Genomic DNA, 13,486 nt, shown 5'->3' with positions numbered 1-13,486 from the left:
GGGAGACGCAGGTCCACCAACAAGGGAACCATACTTCAGAATATACATCACAGGGAGTTGCCTGAAAAGGGAATTAGGCCTGTGGAGCCCTACCCCAGTACAGAGCACTTGAAGCTCGTAGTGGGTCTGGATGCAAATTCCTCAGCTGAATTCGCAGGCCAGAGGGCTAGGGAGAAGTCATCCAGGGTGTCGAGTTAGTGGTATCTCCTGGGATAAGAGTTCACGTGTTCGCCTCAGTAGAGGGGTGTTGAGTGCAAGCGGTACACCCGGTCAGTTGTTCCACGTTACCGAGTTCTACCAGCTCGGACCTGACAAAACATGGGACGAGACCGCTTTTAGGTATTGGATGTAGCCCAGCCCGCTGCTCTGCAGATGTCTGATTAGGGAGGTGCCGTCGGACAGTGCCCACGAGGATGTCACACTTCTCGTCGAGTGTGCTCAAACCCGGGTGGGCACGGCCTGGGTCTGGAAGGCTATGTAAATGGTATCGACGACCCAACGGGCAGCCTCAGTTTGTAGACAGCGTTCCATTTCTGATGTCCACCAAAGCAGACAAGAGCCGAACTCCAGGCAAGTGTCGCTGACAGAGAACGCTTGCAGGTCCCCAACCCCCTTGACGGAAGCTAGCGCTATCAGGAGGGCCATCTTCGAAGAGAGGGCCTTGAGCTCAATTGAATCAGGCTTGAAGGAGGTTCTCTGAAGGCTCGAGAGGGCCGCTGAGGGATCATATGAGGGGAACAGGCTTGGCCGGGGAGGATTCAGTCTCCGGGTGCCTCTTAAGGAACCTGATAATCAGGTCGTGCTTACCCAAGGACTTACCGTCCACTGCATTGTGGTGGGCCGAAATAGTGGCTACATACACCTTCAACCTCTCTTGCAGGAATAAAAGCACTGACCGAACTGCACATCTCTGTGGGTCATCAGACCAGGAAGAACACCAATTTGAGAACAAGCACCACTTTAGGTCATAAAGCTGCCTGGTAGAGGGAGCTCTGGCTTTGTTTGTCGTGTCTACAACCGCAGGTGGTAGGTCACTTAGATCTTCAATGTCCCATCCAAGGGCCAGATATGGAGGTTCCAGAGGTCTGGGCATGGATGCCAGAGGATGCCTCGTCCCTGAGAAAGCAGATCCTTCCTCAGGGGAATTTTCCAAGAAGGTGCTGTTGCGAGGAGCGTGAGATCCGAGAATCAAGTCTGAGTGGGCCAGTAAGGAGCCACTAAGGTGACTTGTTCCACGTCCTCCCTGACCTTGCACCGCAACAGTGCAAGAAGGCTCACTGGGGGAAATGCATACTTGCGCAGCCCCCAGGGACAGCTGTGTGTCAGTGTGTCTGTCCCGAGGGGGGCCCCCATTAGGGAGTACCAGAGCGGGCAGTGGGAATTGTCTTGGGAAGCAAAAACTATAATCTATAATGCCGAACTGGTCCCAAATCAGCTGAACTGCCTGGGGGTGGAGCCTCCACTCTCCGCCGAGCGAGACCTGACACGCTCGTCCACTGTCGTGTTGAGGTTGCCCAGTATATGAGTGGCGTGCAGCGACTTGAGTTGCTGCTGACTCCAAAAGAGGAGATGGCGGGCGAGTTGTGACATATGACGAGAGCACCACGTACCAGGTGGGGCAAAGCGGGGGGGGCAGGTAATAATGTCGGGAGGCAAAAGCGCATCCCGAGGCTTGGGTGCTGAGAAAAGACTCAAAGCAATTACTTCCCTCTGCGCACCCACAGGTGGCGAAGTAACTGCGACTGGGGAACCGGTGACGCTCTCCAATGCAGCGCCGAAATCATCATCCTGCTTGTGGGTCCGAGGGAGAGAATGGTCTGGCTGTGAGGCGAGCCGGTCTTGCGTCGGACGTAAGCAAACGAGAGTGCTATTGGTTATTGGGGATTTACCTCCGTGAGACACGCGAGGCAGTGCTTATGACCGTCAGAAGCGGAGAGAAAACAGCCGCATCCAGGAACTACACAGAGGCGGAAGGGCATCTTTAAAAAGACGTGTCCTGAAAAGGATGTTCAATGCCTGCTGTGTATAACTCTTTTATGAATGGAAATACTCTGTTTTATAGGGGAAAATACTTCTCTTTAGAGGGTATACACTCTTTACAGAAACGCTGACGAAGCGCCAAGGGGCGTGGACTGCACAGCGTGCAGAGAAGGAGAAAGCCGCTGGAAACGCGCCGTAGATCCAGCAGCAATACTCTGATAGAGGTGAGTGGAGCAGTAGTGAAACTCAGCTTACTGCTGCCCAACCACTCGCCTCTGAAGAAAAAATCTTACTGACAGATGCACGTCTGCTTCCCTTTATACCAGTATGTCCGGTGTTCGGGACATGCAAATTCTGTCTTCCAGTTTCTCACTGGCCTTTTCTCAAATCCAGAGGTACGCGAGGCTCTCAAGAAAGACCCCTTGTGTCAGTACAGTCGACACAATCAAAATCGAGTGAGTGACAGAAGGGGAACAATGTTTTTTTTTTAAATGCAAAAAGGTTTCTATGAGGGTTAGGGGATAGAAATTATCATTAGATTTGTATAAAATCCATAAAATGCATGTAAATCTATGGAAAGTCCCGACAATGATATAAAAACAAGTTTGTGTGTGTGTGTGTGAGACAAGTGCTTATGTAACAGATTTGACTGTGTGCATCAGATATCACGCTCAATCAGCATGTTTTCACTGTGAGTATATGATTTTTTAAACTGTTATCGTAATTTTTTTTGTGAAAGTTTGGCTGTCTCTTTCAGAAAACAAACATATTAAATGTATTTGAATTGCTGTTCATCATATTCAGATAAATCCTGAAGTCACATCAGTGATTCATCCTCCAAGGAAAGTACCAGTAGCCCTGAAAGAAGATGTTGAAAAAGAATTGAAACAAATGGAAAAAATGGACGTCATCAAAAAACAAACTGAACCTACTGAATGGGTAAACAGCATGGTGACAGTTGTAAAGGCCAAAAATAATATTAGGATCTGCATAGACCCTCAAGATCTGAACAAAGCAATAAAATGGAACACTACCCTCTCAAATCAATTGAGGAAGTTGTTGCAGAAATGCAGAGAGCCAAGATATTTTCAGTGGTAGATGCTAACCAAGGATTCTGGCAGATTCAACTGGATGATAACAATTCTAAACTTTGTACCTTTAACATGTCTTTAGGTAGGTACAGTTTTACAAGACTTCTGTTTGGCATTTCGTCAGCTCCAGAAGTGTTTCAAAAGTACTTCTTTCAGCACCTGGAAGGAATGGAAGGAGTAGTCAATGTAATGGATGACATTCTTATGTGGGGAGAAGATAAAAACTTGCATGACAGAAGATTGAGAAAGCTGTTGGAAAGATTGAGACGCATAAACCTGAAACTGAACAAAGACAAATGTACGTTTGGTGTGAAATAAGCTACTTAGGGCATGTATTGAGCAAAGATTGACTGAAACCAGACAAAGAAAAAGTAAGAGCTATATGTGAGATGCCTGAGCCACAGGACAAAACAGTCCTACACAGATTCTTAGGCATGTTACAATACCTGGCAAAGTTCATCCCAAATCTTTCAGAAGTAACTGCACCACTCCGGAAGCTGCTGGAAGGAGATACACAGTGGCATTGGGAGAGTGAACAGAAAACATTTTTAAATCACCTGAAAGTGTTGATGAGTACAGTACCAGTGCTGAAATACTATGATGTAAAAAAGCCAGTTGCTTTATCAGTAGATGCAAGTTCACAAGATCTGGGAGCGGTGATCCTTCAAGAGGGACAACCATTAGCCTACAGTTCAAGAGCACTAACAGACTGTGAACAGAATTATGCACAAATAGAGAAAGAGTTGTTGGCAATTGTGCATGGTTGTGAGAAGTTTCACCAATACCTGTATGGATGTTGTGTTCAGGCTGAGTCAGACCACAAGACATTGGAAACGATATTCAAGAAGCCCCTTCATAAAGCTCCATCCAGACTACAGAAAATGCTGATGAGACTACAAAAATATGTTTCTGGAAAGACTTTACACATTGCAGATGCATTGAGCAGAGCTTACCAGCAAAAGCATCACAGTCAAAACAGCAAAGAAGAAGATGAGTTTGATGTGAGTTATATAGAGCACCAGCTACCTGTTTCAGAGAATAAGAAAGAACAATTTCAGTCAGCAACTGCAGATGACGAGGAATTGAGATTAGTCATAGAAGCATTTCAAAAAGAAGTGAGGCCCATGAGGACGACCGAGAGATCCCAGGAGGGGAACAGGCTTGGCCGGGAGGGAGTTAGCCTCCGGTCGCCTTTTAGGAACCTGATAATTAAGTCGTGCTTACCTAGAGACTTGCCGTCTATCGTGTCGTGGTGAGCCGCGATGGCGGCGACATACACCTTGAGGGTGGAGGGGGACAGACTCCTCTCCAGCCTCTCCTGTAGGAACATGAGCACTGACCTAACCACGCACCTCTGTGGGTCTTCAGCCCGGGAAGAACACCAATTTGCGAATAGGTGCCACTTTAGGGCATAAAGATGCCTGGTAGAGGGGGTTCTGGCTTGGTTGATAGTATCTACGACGGTCGATGGTAGACCGGCTAGATCTCCCGCATCCCGTCCAAGGGCCAGACATGGAGGTTCCAGAGGTCTGGGTGCGGGTGCCAGAGCGTGCCCCGTCCCTGAGAAAGAAGGTTCTTCCTCAGGGGGATTCGCCAGGGAGGGGCTGTCGCGAGAAGCGTGAGGTCCGAGAACCGAGTGGGCCAATAGGGGGCCACCAAGGTGACTTGCTCCTCATCCTCCCTGACCTTGCACAGCACCTGTGCAAGAAGGCTCACTGGGGGAAATGCGTACTTGCACAGCCCCACGGGCCAGCTGTGTGCCAAAGCATCTGCCCCTAGGGGAGCCTCGGTCCGGGCATACCAGAGCGGGCAGTGGGAGGTTTCTTGGGAGGCAAACAGGTCTACCTGGGCCTTGCCGAACCGGTCCCAGATTAGCTGGACTGACTGGGGGTGGAGCCTCCACTCCCCGCTGGGGAAGCATTGTCGTGACAGCGCATCCGCTATCACATTGAGGTTGCCGGGGATGTGAGTGGCGTGCAGTGACTTGAGTCGCTGCTGGCTCCAAAGGAGGAGACGACGGGCGAGTTGTGACATGTGGTGGGAGTGTACTCCGCCTTGGCGATTTATGTAGGCTACCAATGTGGTGCTGTCTGACCTGACTAGGACATGTTTGTCTCGAATTAACGGAAGAAACTTCCTCAGGGCAAAGAAAACAGCCAGCAGCTCTAGGCAGTTGATGTGCCAACGCAGCGGGGCCCGGTTCCAACGGCCTGCGGCTGCGTGCCCGTTGCACACGGCGCCCTAACCCAGTTTGGAGGCGTCGGTTGTGACCAGGTCGCGTCGGGACACCTGCTGCAAGGGTACTCCTGCCCGTAGAAAGCAGAGGTCTGTCCAGGGTTTGAAGGTTTGGCGGCAGGCGGAGGTGATTCTCACACAGTGCGTGCCGCGGTGCCATGCTCGTCTCGGGACTCCAGTCTGAGGCCAGTGCTGAGGTGGTCTCATATGCATCAACCCCAGCGGCGCGGCCACAGCGGAGGATGCCATATGCCCCAGGAGCCTTTGAAAATGTTAAAGGGACCACAGTGCCTGGCTTGAAGGAAGCGAGGCATTTCAGCACCGACTGTGCACACTGGTTGGAGAGACGTGCTGACATTGAGACTGAGTCTAACTCCATGCTGAGAAAAGAGATGCTCTGAACTGGGGCGAGCTTACTCTTTTCCCAGTTGACCTGAAGCCCCAAACGGCTGAGGTGCCTAAGCACCTGGTCTCTGTGCGTGCATGGTAACTCCCGCAAGGGGGCCAGGATGAGCCAATCATCGAGGTAATTGAGTATGCGTATGCCGGCTTCTCGGAGCGGGGCAAGGGCTGCCTCTGCGACGTTCGTGAAGACGCGAGGGGACAGGCCGAAGGGGAGGACTTTCGTACTGATACGCCTGACCGTCGAACGCAAACTGTAGAAAGGGTCGGTGTCGTGGCAGGATCGAGACGTGAAAGTACGCGTCCTTCAGGTCTACCGCTGCGAACCAATCTAGATGCCGGACGCCAGACAGAATTTGTTTCTGAGTGTGCATTTTGAAAGGAAGTTTGGACAGAGCCCGGTTGAAAACTCGCAGGTCCAAGATCGGTCGTAAGCCGCCGCCTTTCTTGGGTACAACGAAGTAAAGGCTGTAGAAACCCTTCTTCGTTTCGGTTGGAGGAACAGGCTCTATCATGTCTTTGCTTTTTTAGTAAAAGAGAGGCGATTTCCTCACGCAGGGACTTGGCATGTTTGCCATATACTGCGGAAAAATGGACGCCCGCGAAGGGGGGTGGAGGCCTGGAAAACTGAATTGCGTAACCGAGTCGAATGGTCCGGTGCAGCCAGCGTGATGGGTTGGGCAGTGAAAGCCACGCCTCTAAACTCCGTGCTAGGGGCACCAAGGGATGAGTATTTTGGACGTACCCGGCGGGGCTTCGCAGCAGGGCGGGAAAGGTAATACGGCGTCGGTAGGCAGTGAAGCGTCCCGAGGCTCTGGTGCTGAGAACAGACTCGAAGCACTTACCGTGCTCTGCGCACCCAGCAGGGGGCGGGTTCATGACTGAGGAGGAGGTCTGATGTTGGCGTCCTCTGGACTCGTCTGAACCGGCCGGCCGGGGAACAGTCGTGGGGCTGAAGGCGGACTGTGGCCGCGTCCAGCATGCCGGGACTGTTGAGATCTGGAAGCAAAGTTCCGGGGAGGCGGGGGGTTTCGAGGGGTTTCACTTGGCGAAACGGAGCCCGTCATTGTCCCCAGATCGTCTTCATCGCCCGCGGCGCCTGCCTCAATCCCATAAGAAGGAGGCGAGGTGCGGGGGGGGGGCGGCTGAAGTCGCTTTCTCTCACTACAAGACAAAGCCGCGACCGCAATGCTGTCATGGCTATGTTCTCGTACTGAAAACATAGACCATTCATAAAAACACTGCCTGCGTGTGATTGCAACCCAGGTACGCGAGGCGTTTTTTATGACCGTCAGAGGTGGTGAGAAATCAACAGCATCCAGAAACTACACAGTGGCGGAAAAAAAACATCTTTAAAAAGACGCGTCCTGAGAAGGACGTTCAACGCCGCTGTGTTTTGCTCTTTTTAGAGCGAAATTACTCTTTAAGACTAACTCTTTCGAGTTGTCTGCGCTGTCGAAGCGCCCAGGGGCAACAAATGCACAGCCGTGCAAGGAAGGAGAAAGCCACTGTTATGTGTCGTCAGATCCAACAGCATGCAGAGTGTCAGAGGATTAAACAGGAACTGGTGAGTAACTCGCAGCAGACTGCATGCATGACCATCGGCTCTGAAGAAATTTTATGAATGAACTCCCGTATTCGCCCCGCTTAAATGCCCGTATGACCGGGGGCGGGATATGCAAATACCGTCTGCCAACTTATCATTGGCCTTTTTTCATAGAACAGAGGTATATATCGGCACTCAAGAGAGACCCCTAGTGTCGCTTCTCCGACACAACGTGTGAGACGAGAGAGCGACAGATGGGGAACTATAATTTCCCAGATAGCAATAAGTCGGCGGTCCGCAGGCGGTGCGCCGGCGGCAGTAGAAGCGGCAGAATGGCGATATCGCAAACACGTTTGATGGCGGTCCGCCGGCGGCAGCCGCTTTTAAAAAGCGCCAGCCGCCTTCCTACCGCCTTCGATACGCGGACGGCCCGCTGGCCAGCCGCCGCTCCGCCGCCGTTATATCGAAGGCGGACCGTCGGAGGCAAACGCTTTTTTCGAGCGATCTGCCGCCGCTTATTGTGATATATATATATATATATATATATATATATATATATTTATAGCATGCAGTTTATCAAGAATAATGATTGATCAAACCAGACAAATTTCCATTTGGCGTTTTAATTCCACATTTCAAAGTACAGTAACTGTCATTGAAACAAGATGTAAGATCACTGAAATATAAATAACAGAAAAATACAAACATTATATATACACACACACACACAAAAAAAACATGCAGGTTTCCAATTTCTTTTTTTTTTTAAAAAACACTATTGTAACACTTACAATAATTGTTAATAATATAAAGAGGTCAGCTCTGGGATGAAAAGAATTACCAGTAAACACGTGCAATGAGGATATTTGGTACCAAAGAAAGTGCAGGATACCAAATAAATTGAGGTATAACATCATATTTACAAGTCATTTCTAACAATAGGTTAAGTGGTAATAATTTAGAGTAAAGCTCTGGAGTAGAATATACCAACTGCAATGCTGACTGTGGCACAAGGATTTACAAGCTATATGTAACAACAGAATAACAGTTAAGCACTGTGATGGAATGAAAGTATAATTTTTGGTACTAGTTAATGTGCAATATCAAGTATCAGAGGTATGAAATAGGATTTACAAACTATAATAGAATTGTTAAGCACTGACGGAATGAAATAAGCCAATACTAAAGTCACAGTAAGTAGAATATTTGATACCAGATAATGTGCAAATATCAAGTATTAGATGTATAATCTAGGATTTACAAGCTATATTTAAAAATAGAATAGTTAAGCACTGTAACAATGAAATAAGCAGCAAATTGTATATGAAATAATTGAGATATTTGGTATCGAGGAATGTGCAGGATAACAGGTATAATATACATTTTGACATTCAACTTACACATGACAACAAGTGGGAATAAATATAATTAACAGCAGAAAATCTGGCTGTAGAGAACACAGCCAATCAGAATGTCTGGAGAGGTTGGGGACTGTGTGGCGTAGTGGGCTAAGAATCACCGGTTTTCCCCGACCTCCAGAATGAGGCAGTGCAAATTAGCATATCTTCAGTGATTCCTCGTGCACCTGTATAAAAGGACAAACCATCCCATATTCATCCAAGGAGCTGCCCTCAAAGCAGGGTCACGAGAAAAAAAAAAAAAACAATTTCCACAGTGAACAGCGTGGATTGGGTGAGTGTAGTCTGACACTTTTAGCAGGCTTTTTAGGGGTCTTGATGTTACTGACTGCAGGATAAAGAAAGGGTTCCAGTTGTCAGTGATGCTGGGGTGTCAGTAGTCAGCCTAGGTTTAAGGGGTCGGCTGTGGGTCCCTCTCAGCTGTGCGGCGCTTTTTCCACCTTCATGTTCAGATGCTCCTTTCAGGTAACGTTAACCTGGATCGCCTCATCAGTGGCATCCTGTGTTGCCGGGTTCTTCCGGATGGCTCCTGTACAAAATAAAGATCTGTCATTCCATTTGAATGGCATAAGGTCATACACATCTACTTAAATATAAAAAAATATCCAACTTACTTTGAACAATGGTCTTCAGGAACATGTCTCTAAAACATGCTTTATCCCCTACACCAGTCCAGGTTGTATTGATGGAAAGGTGATGAGAGAAGATACTCTGAAGCATTCAGCCACACGGTTGTCTTTAGGTCCCTCCCACATTTGATTGCCAAAAACCGAAGCTGAAAATACAAAAAAAACATGTTACAAATTACATTTCTCTGAAGCTTCTCATAAATTTAAAATGTGACAGGCTGTGGATTCAGACTGTAGAATATGCAGTGTACGATCTTAATTGTACTTTTTAGATTACCCTATACCGTTATAAACGAAATCGGCACACTTACAAATCGTTGCTGGAGCTCTTTATCCTGCCTCAAACTGTTGTCAAGCAACGCCAAATCTTCCTGGGTGTCTAGGGGAGTAACAGATCCCTGGCAGGGATAACTCTCCAACAGACACATTGGCACTGAAACGTTGCAGCATAGCATTTTGTCGTCCATGCTACGCACAACATCGCCAAATTCCAAGACGCCGCAGCATTAGGGTTTGATCTGCACCTACAGGGGTTCCCAGAATAAAAGAATAAAGTAGTCAGTCCTGGTCCTTCAACTACTAAACTATGACATTTATATCTAGGTCTACTACATGTACAGGTGGCCCCAGTGGGAATTAAACCAACAACCACAGGTGTTGTTTGCAAGATGTACCTGATTGCCCAGTGCGAGCAAATGTCTTCAACATTGTCCCAACTTGCTTCACCTGCTCTTGAAGCGAGCCGCTGTCATCTGGGAAGTAACAATATATTGATTAGCAATACACTAAATATAACAGTAATATAATATAACCACAATTATCATACCAGTAACTTTCCCTGTAATTTCTATCCACAGTATGTTATGCATGGCATACAAGTTCATAATGAAGAACCCTTATGATAACATCAATTTCATTTTTTTTCTTTGAAGCAGAATATTTGTTTGTAAAAGGGAGGAAAAGAAAATGAAATATTGGTATACAGATTTTGGTTGATATATCATACTGTACAGTGAAATGTGCTATTGTTATATCCCTACTCACCTGAAGGACCGGATAGATCAGGCAAATCTCCAGTCAGGCCTTTGTAGAGTGTGTGCTCCTTTTGAATAAAACTTTCATTAGTGGGAAGTTGCATATCCACAGGTATTTTAATTCAAACATGCAACATATTGTAATAAATCTACAATATTCAGCCTTTACCTTACACCCTCGGTTGTTGCTCTACACTTTTATTATATTAAATACTTATTTATATAGCTTGCTCACTGTATAATCATGATAGCCTAATACTTATAACACAAGATTGCATCTTAAACGAATGACTGAGTTGAAAACTTGAATAAGAACGCATTTTACACAGAGGGACCAGCTAGGGAAACTTACCTGCCTACAATAACTGTTTTCATTTGATTTGAGTTACATTAAACATGAATAACCTTAGCAGAGTCCCCAGGAACATCGGGCTATTAAAGTAACAAGCCTATAACTGCGGTCTTATTAATTCTAGCTTCACCATACACTCAAACTGTGAGGTTTATCTGCTTTTACTTACATTGCTCTGTACATAATATACTGTTTTTTGTTCTTTATATACAGATTGTATTAGATTTGCACTATGTGTGTGTATGTGGGTATGTATGAAGGTGAGTGTATGTACGTATATGTATAATTATTTATTTTGTGTTCTTTTTTGTTTTTAATTACCTATGTCTTGCTGCTGTTTTTTGGTATTGTTTGTATTGTTGTTGACTGGTAGCTCCTGTCACCTAGACAAATTCCTTGTATGTGTAAGCATACTTGGCAATAAAGCTGATTCTGATTTTCTCATGGACCTGTAACACAATGCCCTGACAGTGACTTCACCGGTGTCCTGAGAGGAGACCAAGTTAATATAATTGATATCACAATTATCACAAAAATTAACAAACAGTCTGCTTTAAAACTAAGAAAAAACAAGCTTCTATACTAACGTTACATTAAAAATGAACACGTGGCGAACTAGCTTTGCCGCTATCTGCCGGCACACCACATTAGATTAAAATACTTACCCTTGTAGTTGTGCAGATAACTCGATATGTAGAGTTTAAAACCCTTGTCCCTCTTGCTTGTCAGAGCAGGGGACCAGGCATCAACAATGCGATGAACATCGCTGACGCGTATTTTCGGAAGATTCTGGAGACATCGAGTAAAAAGACATTTTGGGCGACGCGCAAGTAAACCGGAAACAGATATGGCGACAGCGGAACTTCACAGTTCAGTTTTTGTCATGTGTTTTAGCAATACATTTTTAACATTTATAATGCGTTTAGATTTTTTTTATTGCCTTTACAAGGACTTTAACACTTTCTTAAACATTTGTACAGGTCATAATTGCGAAACCTGTAAAAGGTAAAATAACCAAAAAAATCGAGGTTGGAAAAAATGTAGACATAAACAAAATTTCTGCGCATCTCGCAAGAAATGGGAGTGACGAATTCGGCGGCAAACGCTTCGTCCCCGCCAGTGGGACGCACCTATAGCCGACAGCTTGGGGACGGCGGCAAAAAGAAGCCGTGCGGACATTTTTTGCTATCTGGGTTGCTAATATAAAAAAAAAAAACTTTTTAATGACTTCAACCTAAGTGTATGTAAACTTCCGTCTTCAAATGTATGTAAATTAAAGCTGTTGTAAGCAGTTTCAGCACAATTAGCAATACCAAATACAATTGCAAAATGAATGTTTCACAAACACTCCCCTGTTAATTACGTGGCAGACAATAAGTTGAGTGTATACAGGTACATTAATACACGTAACTAAATTGTAGTCAAGGACATGATATAGCCTATACCTAATAACAGGAATTTCACAAGAAATTTTTTTAGACTTCAAACTATGAAAGCTCTGAGGAAGAGAGAAGTAACCCTAACACCTCACACCTATTAGTCTGCTTACTTTGTTGTAGTGAACTTTGCAACCGATTGCAGCAAATTCTATTACATTGGCTTGATTAAGAAACTTAATTGAGACCAGATTGGGAATACGCCAAGCTCTATTCAATAGGCATTCAAGGAGAGCTCCTATCTACCTCAGAATCAGAATCAGCTTTATAGCCATGTATGCTTACACATACAAGGAATTTGTCTCTGTGACAGGAGCTTCCAGTGCACAACAATACAAAAACATACTTATGCATAAGTTTAACTCTGTTCCTTACACAGATATATTATGTGACTTCAAAGCATCTTTTTGCTCTGCAAATGCAGCATAAGTTGTATGGAATACTTGTACAGAGTGCTTTTTGTTATTTTTTTGAATAAATTACTGTAACTGTCCTTATATGCTTGTTTTTCTTTTATAATGTTGGTTGGTTTATTTGTTATGTTATTGGTTAGGTTTAGGCATAGGTGTTTGGTTAGGTATTTAAAAACATGTAAATTATAGTATAATGCAAATATAATTATTGTGACTACATTTGCCTGCCTGTTAGATGTTTTAAATAGTTTTTAAGTGTTTTGGTTAGGGTGTAATATCAAAAATATTGATATGATAGTATTATGTAACTAAACTAAAACATTTAGAAGTATAATGAGACATTATGGTTAAAAGCACATGATTAATCAGAAGATTGCAGAGTCTGATGGAATCATCCAAACTAAGGTGAGAATGGCATGACAAGGATATTTTCATGATGCAGGCTAAAAGTAGCTACGGTGACATCTTTGTCATGCTGTCCCTTGCATATTCAGTAATATTTAGAAACTTTTAATGCCTTGAAAAGATAACATGACTTTTTCTTGTTTGACAATATTTTTGTGCTCTTTTTTTTGTGTCTGAGAATAATACCTCTGATATTTGCCAAAGTTTTGGCCTTTGAGACTGTATAAGGCAGAGGAGTGTTTGCACTACTATGGGTGTATGCATGCAAACTGTGGGTGTATTGTAAACTCAGCAAAAAAAGAAACGTCCTCTCACTTTCAACTGCTTTTATTTTCAGCAAAGTTATTTTTAATTTAGCAAAACTTAACATGTGTAAATATTTGTATGAACATAAAAAGATTCAACAACTAAGACATAAACTGAACAAGTTTCACAGACATGTGACTAACAGAAATGGAATAATGTGTCCCTGAACAAAGGGGGAGTCAAAATCAAATGTAACAGTCAGTATCTGGTGTGGCCACCAGCTGCATTAAGTACTGCAG

Source organism: Xyrauchen texanus, chromosome 16, assembly GCF_025860055.1.
Source record: "Xyrauchen texanus isolate HMW12.3.18 chromosome 16, RBS_HiC_50CHRs, whole genome shotgun sequence".
Classification (NCBI taxonomy): domain Eukaryota; kingdom Metazoa; phylum Chordata; class Actinopteri; order Cypriniformes; family Catostomidae; genus Xyrauchen; species Xyrauchen texanus.
Note: the sequence above shows the minus strand (reverse complement) of the source record.